The sequence below is a fragment of the Nylanderia fulva genome, unplaced genomic scaffold (genome assembly GCF_048542155.1).
Source record: "Nylanderia fulva isolate GAGA-0341 unplaced genomic scaffold, ASM4854215v1 Scaffold5, whole genome shotgun sequence".
Classification (NCBI taxonomy): Eukaryota; Metazoa; Arthropoda; class Insecta; order Hymenoptera; family Formicidae; genus Nylanderia; species Nylanderia fulva.
Genome location: NW_028190587.1, coordinates 2,886,908 through 2,909,750, shown reverse-complemented (window position 1 = coordinate 2,909,750; position 22,843 = coordinate 2,886,908). Strand labels below are relative to the sequence as shown.

Below are 22,843 nucleotides of genomic sequence, written 5' to 3'. Positions count from 1 at the left end.
TTCTTTTTCAAGGCCCGAGACGTCGGCGGCACGGCTCCCGAGTATTGTTGTCGAGACAGTAGTATCGTCTCCATTGTCTACGAAGACGAAGGGGCGCGCTCACAGACCGCCGTTAATGCGCATAAGGGTGGCAACCTGGCGCCGTTTTACCCCGTAAACACTCGCGCGTAAATTCGGCCCGAGTGCACGCCTCTCTTTTCGTATGCCGGAATAAGGTCCCATTGAACGGCGCTCTTACCGGACGACGCGACAGTGATTCTCATCAGTTTGGGCGGTCGAGATTATTCATCTTTTTTTTTACACGAGCGATCTCGTGGGACCACCGTCGCACATCCTGACCGCGATTACGCTACGCTAATTCTAACGGAAGATCCTATCTCCGCCGTACAATGATGATTACGACGACAGAAGGGGAAAGAGAATCGGGAATGGTACTCGTGAGACACTCGGAGTTCTAATTTTATAAAGCAGGGGTTATGCTCGTTGAGATTACCGGCTTCTTTGTTGCGCGACGTGATTTCGGTGAAAAAAAAAAAAAAAAAAAAACAGTTTTTTCGGGCGTCGCGCGATACCGTCATTTGGAACGCCGTGAAACTCATAGTTAAATTTGATCCTAGGAAGGGAAAACAAACCGCCGCCGTTGTTGATCGCAAGCGTAATCGCGGTCGTTGGCTACGCGCAATGGCCCATCTCGACGAAAATTCGAGATCTCTGCATGGAATGTAAAGCCTCGCGAGAACGGGAAAGCTAGCCGCGTATTAATGGAAGTGTGCGAAAACATTTGCCCGACGTGGCATTCTGCGACGCTTTCATGGTTAATATTCCTTTGAGAGCTTTCCTCTTTCACGGATGTGAAATGAAAGTCACAGAATCTACATATGTGGCTTTTAGTTGATGAGAGAAAGGGAGAAGTCATATAATTACGAGTGAATATTTAATTTAAGAAATGTAATGTTTTTTTATTTCTAATTCTTGTGGAAATTTATTTTTCAATTTCAGCTGCCTTCACTTCCGTTTACGTGCATGTATACCTGTATCTGCAAGACGAACGCGTGTTAGGCGTCCGGTACTTATATTCTAGAAGCACGTTATCGTGCGTTCCTTTCTCGAAGAGCCATCATCGTACCTTCCGTTTCTTTATGTTACGATCAATTTTGTATTCTTTCGACGTTATCTTCTTCTTTTCTCGCTCTTTGCTATTTCTTCCCCCGCTCTGGTCAAGCTTATTTTTTTTCTTTCTTTAATCGAACCGAAAGAAGAGACGCAAAAGCATAGCTATTCAAAGTATTTTACAATTTCGTGTTCCGGCGCTTTAGGATATTTCGCCTCTCTTTCTCTCTCTCTCTCGGTTCCTCGAGTTTCTACTCTGCGCATATCTTTTACATGACAGATTAAAATATGTACATACAAAATTCATTTGATAGTTGCTTTTACTCCATTGATGTGAAATCATCTCGACGGCATGTGATCGTCGAGATAACTCGCGTAGATTTTACTGAACGGATAGGGAAGGTTGTGATAGATACAAATTTGGCATCCTTTTACCGATAAGATATTTATTAAATTATATTGCTTATAGCTTATGATATTACAGGAGAATATATAGTCAAGAGGTGGATATAACGTAGACCCGCACTGATTATTTCCTTTTGTGTTATTGTAGTAGATTAGATTCATGTTTTTAAGAGCAGGCTTCGTTATCCTATGGCAAGTAAGATACGTGCGAGACGATAGTAAGAAATTTTTATGTCTAGCTTTCTCGAGTTGGGTTTATTTTATTTGACTGATACCTCACCGTGCTACTTTTCCTCGAGAAGATTTTTCTTCAAATCTTCTTTTACACTTTCTCTTGACGGGTGAAATAACAGTGATGGACTACCGGCACAAAGGTGCGTGATCGTGATAAATTAGTACATACAATTTTATTCGAATTGAAATTTATTGCACGATGGCCGTAGATAAGCATCTGGCATTGCGCCATGATATCTCGAATCGTCAAAAGGATAAATGTAACAACACTTTTGTTAGTGTGTATTTTGAGTCCCTATATAAGAACTTCTATATAAGCACTTATCGGGATATACGTGGAGTCGTAAAATTAAATGCTTAAGCTCGAGACATAAACACGGTTGCATACCAGGCGCAATGATGGAATTAAGTGAAGTCAGACCGCCTGTAGAATGCAATGACCCGAATTAAGGCAATTAAGAACGTATTATAGCCGAGTTTAAAACATATATGTATGTATGCTTGTATACATATGTACGTATACGCTCATGCAATTTTTTTTTTAATTCGTAATACTCGTATAATGAAACCGCACAAGCAGAATCTGACGTAATCATTTTTAGCCCATCAATCTGCAGATTTACGATATTAATAGCTATGATTTAAGTTTATATTCTTTTTAAAGATAAATATAATTTTTTACTGCTAAGTACTACATAAATCATACATTTTTTTAAACATCATGTCATTTACGTTTGTATTCTCAAATAAATTTGTCAAGTTTTTATAAGTTTTAGAAAAAAGTGCGTGTGATTGATGATTACTAAGTTGAATTTAATTGCAATTTTTTTAATGCAATATAAATCTAGAGAGACTTACTATATTATGATTTGAATATTACTTATTAAAATAATTTAAATCTTTAAGAAAATTTGATTTTTATATTATATTTTCTTACAATAATTTATGAATTAATTTATAAATAGGCGAATAATTTTTGCGTACTTAATCCTGCCTAACTAAACTAGTTTTCCTATAATTGAAAGGCATTTATATAATGTTCTGCGGATTGCCCAAGAAAATACATGGCAAACGGATTAAAGCGCCGCACTTTAAAAGGATCAGTTGTGAATTATGAATAACTCTTTCGTGGCATTTGAATTGCGGCGTCACGTACAATCGCGCGTCAGGTATGCGCGTCATTGTCTTTTTGGGAATATCTCGGATAGAGAGAATGCAGGGTTATTCCGCTCGATTCCGCTTTGTCGTCGTGCGCTGCTAATTCCTTCGCCGTGTCCGAATGCATACACGAGAGTGTGTACATAGCGCGGAGAGGTCCGGATACTCGTTAACGAGGTCAGTCTCGTACATTATAGTGACGCACCTGCTACGCTCGTGCCGCTCGATGCATACCAGGACCTTGAGGACGAGTAAAAACCGTGTGAACCTTCTCCTATTTGAAAGGAAAAAAGAAGAAAAAAACAACGGGCCTCTGTGGATTGCGTGTCCTCAGCGAGACGGACACGGCTGTTAACCCACATTTTCAAGTACGTCACGTCAAAGTACCGATTTATCGTTGGCTTTTATGTAAACGGATGACTCGGTTGGTGATATGTCAATAATATCGACGATAACGAGCCTCGACCGGCGCAATTCTCGTAACGTGGCACTTCCGAAATTCAGCTCTCAGCATCGCGTGGCGCGAAGCCAACACATTTCTCTTTCTGATTTGATAACGCGAATGATATTTACGAATGGGAAGGTAATACTCGCGTTTTTATAATTAATCTACATATATATTACATATATATTTATAAAGTTTTTTATATGAAAAGTATTTATACTATTAATTATTATGTAGACGTGAAAAGATAAACGTAACTTATATTTTGTATCTTAAGAATTTAGAATTGATATTACATTCTTACTTTCCACTACACCCACTAGATTTTTATTTCTCAATGATACAGTTGACAATGAAAAGTTACATAGCATAAAGTCTATATATTTTATAAAATAGTAGTCGTAGTGCATCTCTCTCTCAAGGGCTAAGGCGATTAAGACCCAAAGCTGTAAGATCATTGAACTCTGAAATAACAGCCGCAGTAAACATCGAAGTTTCATTGGCGATCAAACTTATAGCGACTAGCCGTTAAACTCTATAGACAATGCCACCGTTCAATCTGTTTGTCTTGAATCACCTCGGACAACAAGTGTCCGAGGATTAGGAGGCCAGCTTCGCGCGGTTAGCGAAGATATTTTCATGCCCTAAAAATACACGCCCACCGGAGCCCCCGTTGTTTTTTTTTTTTTTTTCGAGTGTAACGTTATCACAGTCGAGCATGCCGCAGGGCTTAATTAGCGGTTAAAAAGTCAATTAGCGTTGACCGTATTTGTTAACCTTCCGCGGGTACCGCGTGACAGGCATACCGACGTGTGCACGCTTTACGAACGAAAGAGTTAGAACGAAACACGGAGCGAATACGGAGGCCAAATGTCGCACGTGATGTGTCCGTCCCTTTCTCAGCCCTTCTCCCATCTAAGGCCTTTAATGCTCTTTCTCTGTCTTTCTCTCTCATGTTCTCTCGTCTCTTCGCGCCAGCATCCAGATCAGATGCACCCACACTCGAATCGGCACGGTCAGAGTGGAAGGTCTGGTAAAAAAGCACATGTCCAATTAAACGTTGAATCACTCATCCCTCTCCCGGTCTCTTCCTCTTCTCCCTTCCTTCGCCCTCTCCGTGCTTCGCCACTCGACTCGAATCGCGCTCTTACTCTCTTAAAGCGCCCGTACCCGACAATGAGTGCAATTGCTTCGGTTTCAGAAAGGTTAACGCACCGGGTTAAATGCCGGGGAATTCGGTGTCACTTTCGACCGCCGCGCCACGAAATTGTGGGACCCTTCGTCATCGTACTACGGCAAGCATTAAAGGTTTGTTAAGGGCGAGTAGGAGACCGTCGCAATCGTGCTCGCAGACCCCTATGAGAGACTGATTCTCGACAATTCTCTTCATTCTCTTCATGTTCTATTCCTGTCCCATTGGATACACATAGTCAATTTATTCCAACTTGTTTGGAACGATTTGTATTGCGAACTTTGCGACTCAAATTCAGGATGTTTGTATGATTCTGTTTTTTCTATTATTTATTTATAATTGGAATTATAATACTAATCGTCACAATTTTTAATCTTTTAAATCTTCAATCTTTATGAATAATTAAAAATGAAAAATATTATGATTTTCCTCGAAGAAGAGCCATACTTATGATTTGAAAAGTGATGTTTTTCGATTTATAATTTATATTCAAAATATCATCTTTAAATAGAAATTCTTTTATTCAAATTAGTAAGTCTGTTATTTTACTATGAGCAAGAGAATAAACATTATACTGAATATTATTCTCCTCCCTTCTCTTTTTCTCTCTTTTTTTCTCTCCGTCTCTTAATCCAGCTCTAATATTCTCTCGAAATGAACGCATTCTCAGAGCATAACATCGTCGATTCGTGCTGGGAGAGCACGCTACGTGTACCTACACATATACCATCATACATTCGCCAGATTCGCAATAACAAAAACTTCCTAAGTCGTTGGAATGTAATCATCGAGCACCACAGTAACGTGCTCAATGAGCTACGGTCGCAGTTACGATAGTGTAGCATACTCGAGATGACTCACGCCAGAATCACAATCTCTGTTTTGCTACGATGCGGAAATTGCTCGCGATCGCGTGGAATTCGCATTCATCAAACTGCGATTTCTACAAGCTACGGTATCAACGTGCGCGCGCGTACGTATATATAACTACAATTACCAGAAATAGATTGGCTGCGTTCTTTAGCCTCGACGAATCGAATGCTTCGAAAGTAATTAGATTTGCGCTCTGCCGAGCGAGTTTATCGCCCATTGGCTGTTCTTTGCAACGGCATTGTCGATCACTCCGTAAAACTTTACAAACGTTGGAAAAAGAGTGTAATTTAATTTTGCTCTACATTGAATAATTCTTGTACCTTTATCACTCACAATGATAAAATATTTTGGCGATACATTTTAACAACTTAATTTAACTGATAAGGAAGAAAGTTTTATCGACCAACTATATAATTACTATTTTGATAAGAAAAAGATGTTGATTTAGAAATATATATTTTATATACTGCTCTCTCATATTACTATAAAATATAAATTTTTTTTGTATAGATCAAAATAATTAGTGCACATAATATTATACATTATGTAGCGAAGTAAACATAGTTTTCAAATCTTATCCTATATATTTATCACATTTCTGTATTACTCATAATGTTAATGCACGACACAAAATCTGCACGATACAAAAAGATTATATCAACCATGCGCACGGATAACCGTGGCAAATCTGACATATCCTCTTTAAGCACGGTCTCGATCTTTAAAGCGATTAAGTCCGATCCGCGCCGAGTTCACTCTCGAGCGGTCGTTGCAACGACTGTAGATTGCACAAGAGACCTCCACGGTGTATCTCTCCAGCCGTACACACCGCGTATCGGACGAGAGAGAGAGAGAGAGAGTCGAATGAATTGCAGTTTGCACGGCGAAATGCGGCAAGGTCATTGCTCCGGCATTAGAGACGAGACCAAACGAACGATCTCCGGAACGAGCTGGATGAAAGCATGGTCCCTTGATCGAAGGAAATGGCATCGTGCGTACTCGCATTCCTAACACGAGTGCACGCACCGTCCCGGGGATCTCGTCATTTGCCGACGTTCAATAAAGCTCGCTCCCTCCGCCGTCGAACAATTGTCAATACGAAATTGAGGCGTGTGGTTATTAGTGCCGCGTGTGCGAAAATTGAAAATGATACAATAAAACGTGACGTGATTGAGATACACATGCACTATTCTTGTTTTATCAGCGCATATTACATTTTTATTTTTCAATGTATAAAATTTTCTAGCGATCGATTTCAAAGAATTTACGCGCATTATTATATAAAAGTATACTTACTTTAAACATTCTTTTATTTTTCACGAAATTTAATATCTCTTTTCAGTAGTAAAATATCAATATTGGTAGTTTGCAGAATTATTTGTTAATCATTAATTTAAAACGAAGAATTAAATTGATTATTATTGCAATTTTGTTGATGATTGTATAACGATCAAATATTGCAAATATTTTCATATTTGAAAAAATATTATAAAACACGTAATAATTCCTTCATGTGATAGCATCGAATTGTAAAAAAATGTAATATAACTTTATCGTATTTATGCAATGTTGTTTATGTTTAACTCTTGCTGTATGCTATTTGTTACAACGTGTTATTTGTGAGTTGCGAACTCGCGTACAACCTGGCTATGTCAGTTACGTGATATGTTGTTTAAATTTTATTGAAATCAATTCTGTGGTTTGTTCAGAATTTAGAATCCATGTCCGCACACGTATTATTTCATATTACACGTATTATCATATACGTAATTCCAGTCGCGTCTATATATTATACGTGCATTAAACTTTTCGCGAATTCTGTTAAATATATTTAACTATTGTATATACATATATGTTAAACATAGTTAAACACTTTTGCAAACAAGAATAGTTCACTTTTCGGTGCAAATTAATTATATAATTATTAAATTGTTAAAGCCTATGACAAAAAAGTAGGGTAAAAGTAATTTCAAATTTTCAATCATTTAAATTTTTGATAAAAATATAAAAAAAGATGACGAGACAATTATTGATAACCAAGTAAATGAAAAGGGACGACGAAAAAGTGTCTGAGGACATATAAAAAGGGCCAAGCGCATTACAAGTTTTCACGTAATTTCGTTGAAAGCATTAATTTGGATTAAAAGGTAGTCTTCTTTATGGGAAGGCGGGATCTTTCAGAAAATGGTGGGCCCCGCGCGATTGAAGCTAATGGCTCGTACATGGCACGTGCCAGCGCGAGAACGAATTAAACGCCTCATTTCTTGACGGCGTCCGCTCATGTTTTTGTGTTTCCTCGCATCGCTATAAACGACAACGGGATTAGTGAAGGTTATACATCGTATGACAATTCTCATTGTCAGATGTATTAACAATGACAGTAAATAATAATTTTATGTTAATACGTACATTATATAGCGAAATATATATTTTTTAAATTATTTTTCTTAAATTTTTAAAAAATAATATTTCAAGAATTAGTTTTGAAAAAGATTTATAACATCATAATTTCGTGGTTTCCGATCGTTAAAGAAAGTTTAGAAAAGCTAAAGCGAACTGAAAAATAAGATTTACTATTGATCAGTCTTTATTACGACCAAACGAGGAGGAAAGTTCTCACGCCAGCTCGAAAAGTCTCATTAGATTCTACGGTTGAAGTTTCGTAAAAGTTTACTTTCGAAATATCGGCAAGCGATGAACGCAGCATCACAACGAATAAGCGAAAGAGAAAGACAGAGACAGGGGGAGAAGAAAACTGCGAAGAGTTCTTGTTGCAATCGAATGTACGCAGGAGAAATCGTAAGTGGCCGAAATTACTACGTCATAATACACTTGCGGCTCTTTACTCTTTGCAGCCATAAATCTTCCATCGGCGCTAATGGTGATATAAAGAATTCTCGTAATGTTGATAAATTAATTTTTAAAATTTCTTTACCTGAGTAATTTATCTGTAAATTATATTTTTTAAAAACATTATTTATAGAATTATTTAACATTTGTGTATCTAAAATCACAAATATATCGAAAAGCGAATGTATAGTAATTGCATTTAATGGATTAATTTTTTTTTTAAATTATTTGCATAACTACTGACGACCAAAACATACACGTTTCTCTATTTTCCATGCGAATTCTTCCATGTAATCGTGCGAAATTTTCGTGACGACGGAATAACTCGGGACAAAGGTGTCGAATCGAATCGAACGATTTGCTAAAAGTGTTCACGTTCGATGTGAGCTATAAAATAGCAAAAGAAGGAGAAGAACTACTCGAGAAACGCTTATGCAAGAGCGTAACTCGAATCGTAAGGACGAGAGCGAGACGTGAAAGGAGCGGGATGGAGAAGATGGAGAGGCAATAAGTGTAGGGCTTCGCAGATGCGGTTTCCGATAGTCATCGGTACATCGTATAAATCTACTTAACAATGGACAGAGTGCACTCTCTGCGCGAACAGGGCCGCGGAGCAAATGCGCGAGCGAGAGAACCCCAATAAAAATCAACATGCCGTCATTCATGCAAGGAAGGAGACCCATTCGCCACACTTTGTCCGATATATATATATATATACTTTATATATTGTACATAGATATGTACCCAACGCGTTCTCTCGGGCGCGATAGAATAGATCGTGACGTACGTGGCTTTCGTCGGTGGTTCAATCACTTTGAAGTGGCCCGTAAAGACACAGCGATAACACACGCGAGCGTGCCTTCCTTTCCTCTATCACTTACCGGAGAGAATCACCTCATGTGTCACTACATCTATCGTCGGGATATTAGCTACGTCGATACGTAATACCGCTACTTTGGACCATGCGATATCGCGCGCGTCAAGAATTCACGCGTCTTTGAGTCACGCGATCGTGGAATAATGGAAACGGGAATGTCGCGGCGCATCGAGGAGCATCGATCGTCGAGCATCACCTGTAATATCGGGACACTATGGACGCGATAAAGGTTCGACAACGGTTCTTTCGAATAGACGCTCGAATTGCTAAGTCGCCACGTCGCCAAAGAGAACATCGGAAGGAATCGACAACCTTTCGCGCGTCAAAGAACACCTTGCATGTTAAGTGAAAAAAGGCGCGCGCTCTCTCTCCAGTGAAGCGTGAAGCGGAGCGATTGTCGGCCGGGGCTTCTTCGTCTTCCTGATGCATCGCAGGAAGGAGTCCCCAGGTGTTTTTGTGTGCACGCGCGCATATATACGTACACAAATACATCGTAGACACGGCTGCTTGGAAATGCGCCACTATTAAAGCGCATCCCTCGCGCGTTTCCCGCGCCTCGCGGTGCGCCGCTGTTCGTTGATATGCAGACGATGACACGCTTTCCGGTTCCGGCAGATTCCGCACTCCCGTCTCGTATTTCGTCGCGCGAAGAGAGCCGGCTGGATTCCACCCCCGCAAATCCTCCCGAGGCCGCTTCGAGACGCACCAGTCTGCACTCTCGTCCATTTTTCATCGCGGCCGGAATATACGAGCGATCGTTATCACCTTCGCAAGGAGGAGAGAAGTGTACTTTCAACGGTTTTATTAATGGAAACCGCGTTTCGAGCCTCCCGCTCTACCACGACTGACCTCCGACAAAATATTGTACACACGTCGAATCTTATCGATGTGATATTTTTTTCACAATGTGAGCATAAAGGAAGAAAAAAATTAGACAGACGTAATTGAAATTTGCACGAGTTTGCGCGAAAAGCGAAGCGCGCGGTACACTTGCAAGTTAAATCTAATCGCAACTGTTTATATTCGCGTAAATTCGTGTTTAAATTTTGCATGAAAATTGTTGCTGGTTGGATACGACAGCAGGATAGATTTAAAAATCACCTCGGATGTATGCGATGTCCATGTTAACGGCGTTAATTAAGCATTGGTGCGGATAGGTGCTTCATGCACGATACGTTGAGTGCACTCCGAATTGTCGGGCACTCTTGCGATTTTTTATAAAGTCAATTCCACGAAAACTGATTTCAATTTGTAAGAGAGGAAAGCAGACTTTTTAATATTTTAAAGAAATCTTTAAAAATAGATTAAGAAATTTTATCTCCCCAAAATTAAAATTCCACCGCATATTTAACGAAGAACGATTTTTCTTTCGCGCTCTTGATTGCAAAATATTTATTTTAGACTTCTTAATTAAATTATGTATGAGAAGAATCTTTCTTTTGCAATTATTTATAAAAATATCATTCTTTAACTTTTTTAAATTATTACAGCATAATTTACATCGTAAGCATAAATTCAAGGCACCATGCAAGATGCAGATAAAAGTTGGAAACGTCAAAATATGATATTTCAACAAAAACACACAAAAGTTGATTTCGATGTGTCTTTTTATTTGTGTTTTTGCTCCTCGTACTTTTCCTCGAGGCCTTTTCGATAGTAACCGCATGAACGGGCGAAACTTTCCTAATCCCTCGGGATATCTGCGGGGAGAGAGAGACCCGGGGAATCTCGGGGCATCCCGATGAAAAACACGAGATTCCGTTACGTACTTATACGCTAACGCTTCGTCTAGCGTTTTCGGTAGAGGACGACTGAACACGCGGGCTCCGGGGCTGTGAAAAGTTTTCTCGTCGCGTTGGGAACACGATCAGGCGATACATCGCCGGTACGTGCCGTGTATATCGAAACGGTCGTCGGTTAATGTCGACTCTCGTGCATACGCGAACTGAACACACACACACAAACGTACGTAAATGTGCATAACACAGACACAACGAAAACGTAGCGCTCGCACGTGCGCACACGGTTTGCACTGCACTGGCGGTCCGCATCTACGTAAGGAAGCCTTATATTAGAGATACCTATTTTGATACCCACCCAAGATACTGAAGATAAAGTATCAATAAATTACTATTCATATCGATACGATGATTTATTTATAATACTGGCTAGATATCGACATTTGAAAGGTAATACTGAATAGAAAGAGTTAGCGCGTTTGAAGCGTTGAATAAAGACTGTGAATAAATCTTTCATCAAGCATAAGTCTCGGGTATCTTTTATTCTTTAAGATATTTAGCATTTTATTTATATTAACTGCCATTAATTACATATTTAGATATGTTGCTGCTTGTTTGCTCATTTATTATATATAATCAAACAGTATTGACATTTCTGATTTTTAAAAACCGAGAAAGTTTAGTAGAAAGATATCAATACGATGAAGCATAATTTCATGTTTATTAAATTTTAATATTTTTCTATATATTGCTTTCCATAGTAATTAAATATAAAAAAGTAGCATGTATAATGAAACACAGCGAAAGTTGCGATTGCACAATCTGCTGTCTCTCTTGTGCGCTATTTCTGTACCGCTGCGTCTCTTGAAGACAATGTGGCGTCTTTGATGGAGTAGTCGGCTGGAAAATTCGGACGTTGCGTCGAGATCACCTACGCTCGCGTCTTTTTTTTGCTGAGAGACGTTTCTCTCAGACGTAAACAGGACGACACAATGGCGCGAATTCGCCGTCTCGTTTCTCCGTCGTGCTACCTGATTCCCTCGGTACGTCTCTCTGGCCCCCTTTCACTTCTCCTCCATCTACCGCGTTCCGCAAATCACATTAGCGTCATACGCGTAACGTGTTTTCCTGTTTTGCAACCGTCGACTCTGCACAATTCTCTGCAACGACTATACCAACTCGTACTTACGTCCTCGCGCGATTCGGCTGCTCCGAATTCATCGTTCTTCTTGTATATGCGCTCAGATCACTTGACTTCCTTCGCTCTCTCAGTCCCTCTATACGTGCTCCTGGTGAATTCGGAACGTCACGTGCTAGATTGTATCTGTTTGCGCAACCAAGGCGTCGCTTGACTTCGTGATTATTTCATGCGTGAAAGTCGCGGCAGTGCATGTTAGTCACATAATAACGCTGTGAATATGAAACGGGCACAATAAACCCGACGAATACAAGAGAAGTTTTTTTTATATAGAGCTTGAGTGATTCGTGAAAGCAGCTTTGACTGAATGGCGAGATAAAACATGCATACATACAGTTAGTCAGTTGAAAACCTTGGAGTAAGCAATCTTAGGTCAGGTGTTGTAACCGGTAATTTTGATGAACTCATGCTTCAGTGACACACATATAGAAATAGTTTTTATGTTTATTCATGAGAATAAAACTGTGACATATAATAGCCATATTTGCAACATAGGAAATTACATTTTCGAAATGTTACGAGTTCCAATTATTGACTTGAATGAACGATGATAATAGGAGTAAAAAAACTTTTCCTTGAAAATTTAATTGTTACAGAATGATGTTTCTATCTAAAAATCTACATTTATACGTATTATACATTATTTTTTAATTTGTAAATTTAATAATAAAAAACATACAACAACAGAATTACCTACTAAAAATAGCTGGACATTGATGAAAGATGATATTTCTCGATAAACTTGAAAGAATGCAAGCAATAAGACATGCACGTTAATCGATGTCTGTTGCAATTTCCGATACGCTCAAGCATTCGCCTACACTCCAGCCATAATGGAATAATCGCGGAAGCGATTAGCGTATTTCGAAATTCACGTCCGTGACCTTTACCAGAGCCCGTGTATCGTGTGTGTATCGAAACTTTATATATTCGGACTCACTTTTATCCACTTCCTACGTCTCTCTGCTTCCATCTCACGTTGTGTAACTTAGAACACGGAATCTCGCACGAGGTCGTCCACGCATGAGCGCTAGTGGAAACATTTTCAATGGTACGCGCGCTATTTAACGCTATCTTGATTGCGCGTTTAATGTGTAATATGTATACGCGTAAAACTACGAGATTGCTAAAATTGTTAAGATTATTTTCATCTAATTGAATTTTCGCAAATGTAACACACTTTTAATTAAAATTACTGCTGAAGCTTTTAGTTTAGAATTTGTTGACAGTATCACAAAGATTATATTATAGGATAATCGGTTTTGTTGACAAAGATGTGATAATATTTTTGCACAACTTATATTAAAATATTGTCATTTTTTTATTATTAATTTTTAAGTAATTTTTATTATTATATTTAATATCTTAAAAAGGTTTTTAATTGTTATAATTCTGTAAATTATAAAGTATACCGTACTTTTATTTCAATCAAGCCAAATCAATATTTTTGAATAGTCAACATCCATGAAATTGAACAACCTTCAAACATTTAATATCCGTTCTATACATCATAGCTGGATAGAAGAATCTAATATCTAAGCATATGACATTTTCTTCTTTCTATATACTTTTGAGTCTCGACAAAAAATTAATTTCATATTAATTGTTGCAGTTTTTTGCGTTATTAAAAATTATCGCATATCATAATTTTTAATTTAATCCCTCTAATAAATACTTTAAATTGAAAATAACTTTTAAAATTGTAAAATTATAAAATTGTAAAATAGATTTCTACGCAGCATCGTTTCGATTTGTAGAGTGCCATCGAAGCGTTCATAAATTGCACACGAAAGGCACTGCAATTCCGCGTCGTGTCTCTTGCAGCGAGCACCCATGCCGCGTTATCTTTCTTAATTTCTCAAGATGTCTGACAAATGATTGCATATTAATACCATCGGAGGAAGGCCTTGCTAGTCTCCATTCACCGAGTACTGGATTCGATTCGCACGGCCGTGTGGCACCACCGGAAACCGCTTTTTCTCATGCAAACGACCAATTAGCCATACATGCCTTTGCGATTGAGTCACGATCGCGAGAACTCGCGACAACAACGTCGACAACGACAGTGATGATGGTTGACGACGACGACGACGACGACGACAATGACTATTCGAGCGAGAGTGTATACTTCGTTGCACGTACAATATATGCGCTGAACGATGCAATTGCGCAATCGGCGGTGTCGAGCGGCGCACGTAGCATCCGGTGAGTAATCTTAGACGGTACGTACGCACAGTCACGCGGTGCAACCGCAACAGGGTCGAGGAGGGAGAAAGAGAGATGGCAGAGAAAAGAATTACAATATTTTTCTCGCACGACAAAGCAAACGACACATTTCATAATTCGCTTCGCGTTTCCTCGTTGTGTGCGCATTGAGTTGTTTTCGTTCAAAAAAATGCACAATTTTCTGCGTCTTGCGCTACTTCTCAATCCTTTGTCCCTGGAGTCCTTTGACCCTTCGCGTTTTATCGGATGAGCCGCGTGTCGTTCCCAAGCGTATCCGGGGTGCAGTAAGGACGTTACATTCGGAACAGCGTACATCATTATTATCGACATCTATACACCGCCAATTTTCGCTGGGTAAATTATTATTTCGGCGTGAATGTTAATGTCGTTATTGACGTAGGGAGGTATACCGCGGCGTAATATCGCGTGTGAGATTCGCTTGTACGACGCAAAAATTCGTGCGCTGCGCGAGGTCGCGGCGCACGCACGTCGCGTGTATAGCCGATAATTTGTGGTTCGCCCGCAGCAAGGCAAAACGGCCTTATGTACCGTGGCTTCTCCGGGCTCCGTCGAAGATGGTACTGGGTGCGCGAGAATACCGGACCTCGTTATCTGTCCGGCGCAGAAAAAAGTTGGTGAAACCTAAAATAAGGACTCTGTCGAGCTGTTAGGCACACACAATCCCACGTACGTTTATTATTAACGATGACCCACGGATATTCGTCCGGCCGTTTTCGTTCGCACGATAAACGACGATATATTTAAGGACCATTCGCCAGATTCAGATTTAATTCCAAGCACTTTTTAATGGGGCCTTTTTTATTCTTCCCGAGTTCTCTTCGTTCGCGTAACGCAGCGATGTGAAAAGAAATTCCTTTGTGCATCGCGAATATGTACGTAATAGATCCGAAGTGACCGGTTATGCTGACAGTCACGTACTTCGATTATAGGAAATCGTGTATAGGCAGGTATAATATTCACGCGCACACGTACAGACTTAGATTGCGTTTATAAGCGCGAGTTAACTGCTTCGAATTTTTATAACGAGAAATGATATTATCCCGTTATGTATGAGTGCGATTTAATGTATTTCAAGCGCGTTACTCTTACTTTGCCTGTTAATATTTCGCCGCAGGCTATACATCGGGATGAATTACAACTCGTAATTACTACATGCTACACACATATACAAACACGTATTAAGATATACTTTACACGCAAAATTCTTGATAAAGAGAAAATTAAAAGATATATTTTTTTTTGCAATAAAATAATTTTTCCGTGACGAGGATGCGTTTGTTGCTCAAGTATAAATCTTCTAAACTGTTTTGCAATCAACAACGTTTATCATATGCTCTTAAGTGAGTCACACTGTAACAGAGCAGCTAAATACAAATATACATACGGTTATTCGTTGTGTTTGAAAGATGATTGCGATAGTATAACATTGAAATTCCTAATACACATAGCTTACACGCGTACGTACATGCGTGGCATTCCTAGCGTCGACAAATACCAATCAAAGTACAGAGTAAAACAAAATTGCACGCGAGAACGCCGATGGAAATATTTCATGCACTCGTGACATATATATAGGCTGCGTAACATATTCGAATCGATGTTGCGAATCTCAATGATAAACATGATGCATCTTTCTTTAAATACTCGTTCATCAATTATATTCATATATAATGTCGAATTGTGTTCATTAATGCAATAGATAATCTAATAGGATTCTCTTAATTAATATCCATGCGTATATATCATTAATGCACGCTTGTATTTGCAAATCTATTGCAGAGGAATATTATTGGTTTATATATAATGTGGCCACTCGAGAGAGAATTGCGCAGCGAAATAACAATAGCATCCCAGGTGTGTTTCCCTGTGAGAGCTGTAAAAAAACATCTAGAACTTAATCTTAGCTCGCACGTGTCAACCACCACACGATAAGACACGATAGTTTGCGATAGTATGATTGTTTGGTACATGTGCACGCGAGATGCAGCTGCATGCGGTATGCATGCAACGCTGCGCATACCATGAGATATATGCAAACTGACACACATTTTTCCAACCAACGCTATGTGGCACTACCATGTGCATTCAAGCCTCGTTAAAGCGACCAGACAGAATACTACCCGTATTTCGAAAGAAAAAGTTCAACATAGATATGTTTTGCAGAAGTAAACGCATTAAAAGAATATATGTGAAATATACATCTTCTAATTATAATAATTTAAAAATACATTATTTTATGTGCGTATATGTTGGCTTTTAATGCAATTTTTATATTAAGAAATGTTTGATTTTATATTTGATTATATTAGGTCAACGCTAATTTTAGTTTCAATTTAAATATGAAAAAAGAGTGTAATATATTTTTAGCAAAAAGTACCTTTTAATTTAGCAACGTTATTATGCAATTGCAACGCAATACACGTCTTGTTAGAAGGAAGCAAGGTTGGAAAAAGAGGTTGAAGCTGTTACAGAGCGATTGTGTACATGCACACAATCGCCGTGATGATAACGGCGCTCTCATGGCGCGATACGCAGGTCATTATCATTAAGACCACCGGCATACGTATATACGAACAGAAAATGTTTTCTTACCGTGCGAGCAATGCTGCTTGCAATTACGACCGTGTGCGTTTTCGTCGTCTCGAAAACGATTCACGCTTACGTAATCGTCGGCGAAAAGAAGTCGGGGCCGTGCATTACGCGAATTATCACGTGTGGGATCCAGGGACAAACGTTGATTATACTGTCGCTGAGGAATTCACGATCATGGGATACGCACTCAAGATAAAATCTTTGACAGATATATGTATGTATGCATTGCAACATTATATAAGCTATAATTATTAACTAAACTTTTTGTTTTAATTGACGACATTGTATTTCATTCACAAAGTATAAAAGAACTCGGAAATAATTATATAAAACGTACAAAAAGTATGCATTGAATATAACAAGTTTTAAAAACCTGTCGATTCACTTTCGTGCGTGCGCACGTGTGAAGTGATAATTTCGTAAGTGTGATAAAAAATGAATTATATCATTTTGAGCGGTGAGAGAATTCTGTTATATAACGAAACACGTGCGATTGTATAGTAAAACTATGATTCATACTTATAGGTACGCATTTTCTGAATGACCTACAGAAATCTATGTAGTGTGTGTGTGTGTGTGTGTGTGTGTGTGTGTGCTAAGAATAATTCAGTAATCATAGATCATATATCTTATATCTTACGATGTATAGCGCGATGACGGTTTTATTTACCTTTTTCGATAATATGAGTGATATCATCTATCGTGATTAACTCATCAAATTGTCTTTTTAAATAACGTCTCTTAAATGTTAATATTCCAGAATTTTGATTATCTATGTAATTACGTAATTTAAGTAGCTCATATAACATATTATATATTTATGATAGCTTTTATCAAAGCAAAATAATATTTATTATTGTCGAATAAATGATGAAACAAAAATATTTTATTGCAATTAAATACTTAATAAATTTCATATATTTATAATAGATATTATACATATAAAGTTATAATATAAAATAACAATTATTTTTTGCTGACAAAAAGTCTAGAATAAGTATTATCTTCAGAAAGAAAGGAACAATTATAAATTTTGTTATCAAAAAATGATTACATTGCTTTGCGTTTATTCTAAGATTTTAATTCTTTTAGTTGATTTTATATAACATTAATTACTATTGTAATAATTTTAAATTGTAATGTGTTATCGGAGATTTTTACTATTTTAATTACATCGTATATAATTATATAGGATAAGCAAAATACATAATTTTCAGTTTTGTTGATAACGTGTTTTATATAATTTTTCATGACAAATCATTTTACGCTTCTCACGTTTTCCGAAATGAATAGATGAATGAATACTACTTTTGAGACAAGTGAAATGGATGTCTTTATATCTTTATATCGCTCCGAATCATTCTGTCCATAAAGAATACTTTTATAATAGCTATTGCAGATGATTCATAACTCGCACAATATCATATGATCGACATTGATATTTCCGGTATGAGTAAGACGAGTCACTCCCTCCCTTCATTTCATGAGAGAAGATAAATCAAGTGTTAACACTTTTATCAATGATTAAATGTCATTTACGACACGGCTTTATTGTTATTTGATTCTCACGATTCAATGCATATAATTGCATATTTCAAAATAATTTGTATTTCAGAGCTATGAATATTATAATTATAATTAGTATATTCTCTCTATAGTAAATACATATGTCATTATTTATGTGAACATGTTATTTACTATCACTAATTAACAAGATTTGGATATTATCATCATTTATGTCTGAGGCGTGTTAAAATCATATATATGCATATCATATAAATAGCTCAACATCAATAGACGTATGCATATATATATATATACATACTTCCATAAACTATCCAATAACTTTTTATTTTTATTTCTATCCAATAATTATTTATTTACATTGTATTGTTTTTTTTTATTATTTTTTATTACTATTGCGGATAAATTTTCTGTGTCGTATGAAATATATTTTTATAGCAATCATGTTTCACTACTTTGAAAAAAAATATCAATTTAGTTTTCAGTTACGTGATAATAATTTCATAACGATCGCCACAATCGTTGTGCAAAGTAAATTATTTTACAATCCATTAGTCATCATTCAAAATAATACATATCCAACGATTATAAAAGCTTGATTATTTTTTTATACGTTTTTCTACGATCAAGGCTGAATCTATCATATACGTTATTCTTTCCGTAGCGATAGACATCGAGCAATTTTACGCGATAGATCATAAAGACAAGACTTGTGTAAAGTTATATAATCTGCACTATTATATCAACTTCAATCGGAATGGATAATAAGAGTTTGTAAAAATGAGGTAGAGCAACCAAGCAACTTTCGAATATGTAAGAATTCTCATTCTGGCACCATGGCCACATTGAAAATTTAGTAAATTATCTCATGTTGTACCTGACATTTATAAACAGCTGTAGTCAGTGTCAAACGCGACGTATTTCCATCTAGTCTCATTGAATTTTGGTCGCCTGCTTATTGCACCGTTTCTTCAGGCGTAGCTCTTTTACTTTACTTTAGTCTTCAGGATACGGCATCGATAGTTGGCTGGCGGAACAAATGCAATCAAGACGGGGCAACCATTCGGAGACGTGACTCCGGTGCGTTTGGATGGCGTCGACATCACATCGACTACGTGTCGAATGATGGCGACGTCGATGTCGCCGTCGACGCCACCGCGGGAAAATAAATTCGCGGGACGGACGTCGTCGTCGTCTTCCTATCATCAATTCCATTCCGCGCCCGAGCGCGATACTCACAGTACCAATCAAGCAAACGCACGTCGTTCATCCGTCGAGCGTAATATCCGCGTTTATCGCCAGGACACAACTCGGCCACGTTCGACGGAAAAGCAATTTGCAAATAGGTCCGTTAGGATGTGCGTAGGGTTAACCGGCGTCGGATCGGATTCGCATTCGTCGTGACACGTTGATCGTACGATACACGGTATCCGGATGAGAATCCACCCGTCGTTTACGTCGAAATACTAATTAGTCGTCCGTACTTCGCACCCTTCTCGCGTTTATGACTGCGATGACGCATGGCTTGCCGATCGATCGCGATTCTTTAACGAAATATCGGGGCATATGTGAATGAATTATATCACCGAGACTCAAAAACAAGGATTGAAAGCGATATCATTCTGACATGATTAATTTATTGTATAGTACATATAAAATTATTATATATAAAATTAGAGAAGATTTTATATATGTATATATATATATATATTGATATAATTAAATATTTTATATCGAGGTTTTTAATTGATAATAATTTTACTGGTCAATAATTTTGCAGAATTTTCTACTTAAAAAAGGGAGACATTTATTAGGTAATATACAGGTTAAACTTTCATATTCATAGAAATTATTCACATAAACGTAAAGTTTAAATCTCTTTGGTACGCAAATGCATGCGTCAAGTAAAGCTAGATTGCAACTAGGTACTCACGCACCAATAAGTGCGCCATTACCATTTATGGTAATCGGGGAAAGACGAACTAACGGCAGCATCCTTCGCCAGTTTACCAACAATAACATTCTGGTCTATTAGGCGATCACCCTGAAGATAATTGCTAATTGCTCAGCTGTGATATTAGGTAGGAAGACATTTATGTTTATCCAGAGCAATAGTGGGACGGAAATTACATTCTATATACTTATACTTTTTTTAAATCATTTTTCGTGAGCTCTTTTCGATATCGAAATAAATTTGGCCAAATCAACATCTTGAAATCTCTCTTTACAGACGTATTATTATTTCACACAATTTTTAAATAAAATTGTCGAAAGCAATTTCTTATCGCAACTTTGTAGCCAGCGATAAGACGTTCACGCGATGGAGCTGTATCTGCAATGCGCGTGTGATAAATTAGACGCGCCAGAATATTAATGAGTTTACGAAAGACCCGCATCTGCCAGAAAGAAATCGACGCGTTTTATCCCGCCGTTCTCATGGCTCCGCTGGTTTATCCGCGTAGATGATTTCTTTCGCCGTCTTTTATCTTTCTTTTCTCTCTGTCGTTAACCGTCTTTTGATTGTACGACCCGGCATACTTAGAAATTGATTGCCCAACATGCACAGTGCCACGATCACGGTTCGCATTTACGTAACTGCAATTTCATTCATGTACACCTTGATTCAGGCACGAATACATACGGTGGCCTGTGCCCCTCTAAATCGACGTAATCGCGGTAGCTACGCGCAAAATCCTCTTAAGACGAAATCACGCCGTCCATACCAATATAAACGAACGAACGAACGAAGGGAATTCGGTTAGTATGTACCGAGGAACGAACGAGCGAATGGGGGTTCAATTTGGTGCACGCATTAACTGAATTTCTTTCGTTCGATCGTCGGTTTGTTCGAATAGTACGAGTTTACCTTTTCGCTCGTCTCGGACAACTTTTATTTCTTTCCAGTAACTTTGCCTGCCACTTTTGACTCTTTTATCTGGACGAGCTAAAATTGCTCGTCTCTCCTAGCGTCGCATGGATTTCCACACAGACACGGAAACGTGGTTTCCTCTTCTGGTCAAAGTGATATTGCAGATATGTGTTGACATCTGCATCCGCTCTTACATATATTTAAACATGTTGTAGTATGAGACGTAAATATCAGCTAGAACTAAATTTGGATTGAATATATATTGTATAAAGTTTTTTTCTTCTTTATATGCGATATAATTAAATATTATTAAATTTAAACAATTATCTAAATATTTGTTGAAAAACTAATATAGTAATTAATGTGTTTCTAAGAATTAAGTTTGTATTTATATGAGATTTTATATTTTTAATCTTTAATTTTCGCAAGTATGTATTTAATTTTAAATAAAATGTTATTTTTATATTCGTATTTCTGCGAAATTAAATATTAATTTTTATTTCTTTTTTAAATTTGTGCATTTAAATTTTATGGAGTTGTCAGTATAGGAGGTAAATACAATATATTATATTCCATTGAATGTTATTTTCTTTCTATAATATTCTATTACAACACATTTGCAAATTAATATTTTTATGACTCTTAATATTATATATGAAAAAATAGCACAGATCGATTTATATAAACCAGTGCAAATACTTTCAACAAGCAGCGACAAACATTCGTTCAAACTGCTCCAGTTTTCTCGAGAATGACATAACCGTTGCGAATCAATTACGCTGGAAGCTTGGTGAATCGCTCCTGGCGTAATACGGTTCAAATCGACTGTGGACATTTGCCGTTCTGACGTGGAGGCGCCAAAAGCAGATCGCATGATGCATACACAAGCGAACTGGTCTAAACACACGTGCGCATATTGCACATACACGCCTATATATGCGATATGGATGCGTATGATATCCTTGAGCTAACCTCGGGCTCGGGGCATAGTCGCCAAATATTTACCAGCATATTTCGGAGATCGTTAATATTGGTTCTTGCATGCTCTCGTATTGATCTCGCATGAATTATGTTACCTGAAAAGCCATATCGCTTGGAATTATCCTCGAATCGGATCGAAAAGAACTTATCATAATTAATTGACCAGATCGAATGCTGAACGGATGAAATCTATCAACGCGTGAGAAATGTATGTGTTTTATTTACCGTCTCGTGTTCAAATATTTATTACAAAGATATGATATTTTCGCGCCTTATCTCTATAAACACGTTCAATTTACGATCGCAAAACTAACGATGACGTATTCTTGATTGCCGACATGTGAATCATGTGATAGTAGCAATGTACAAAAAAAATCTATAATTTATGCTATATTTTTGAGAATAATACATATTATAGATAAGAGACGCACTGCGTGTGCAGTGGAATGATAAAGACTCGTAGCACGCGATAACAATCAAGTGAAGAAAAAGAGAGATTTTTAACTGAGTTGCAGATCTGAATATTTAAGTGGAGTTAATTAAACACGT

At 37.7% G+C, this 22,843-nt stretch overlaps 1 long non-coding RNA gene across 1 annotated transcript; it reads right to left on the bottom strand.

Annotated features, from left to right (window-relative positions):
• Nucleotides 1-11,639: 11,639 nt before the first annotated feature.
• On the bottom strand, nt 11,640-14,317 carry LOC114940535 (uncharacterized). Its single transcript, XR_003821470.2, has 3 exons — nt 13,974-14,317; nt 13,022-13,111; nt 11,640-12,172 (listed from the first exon to the last, which is right to left on the bottom strand). It is a non-coding gene; the product is annotated as an uncharacterized LOC114940535 (long non-coding RNA).
• Nucleotides 14,318-22,843: the final 8,526 nt, after the last annotated feature.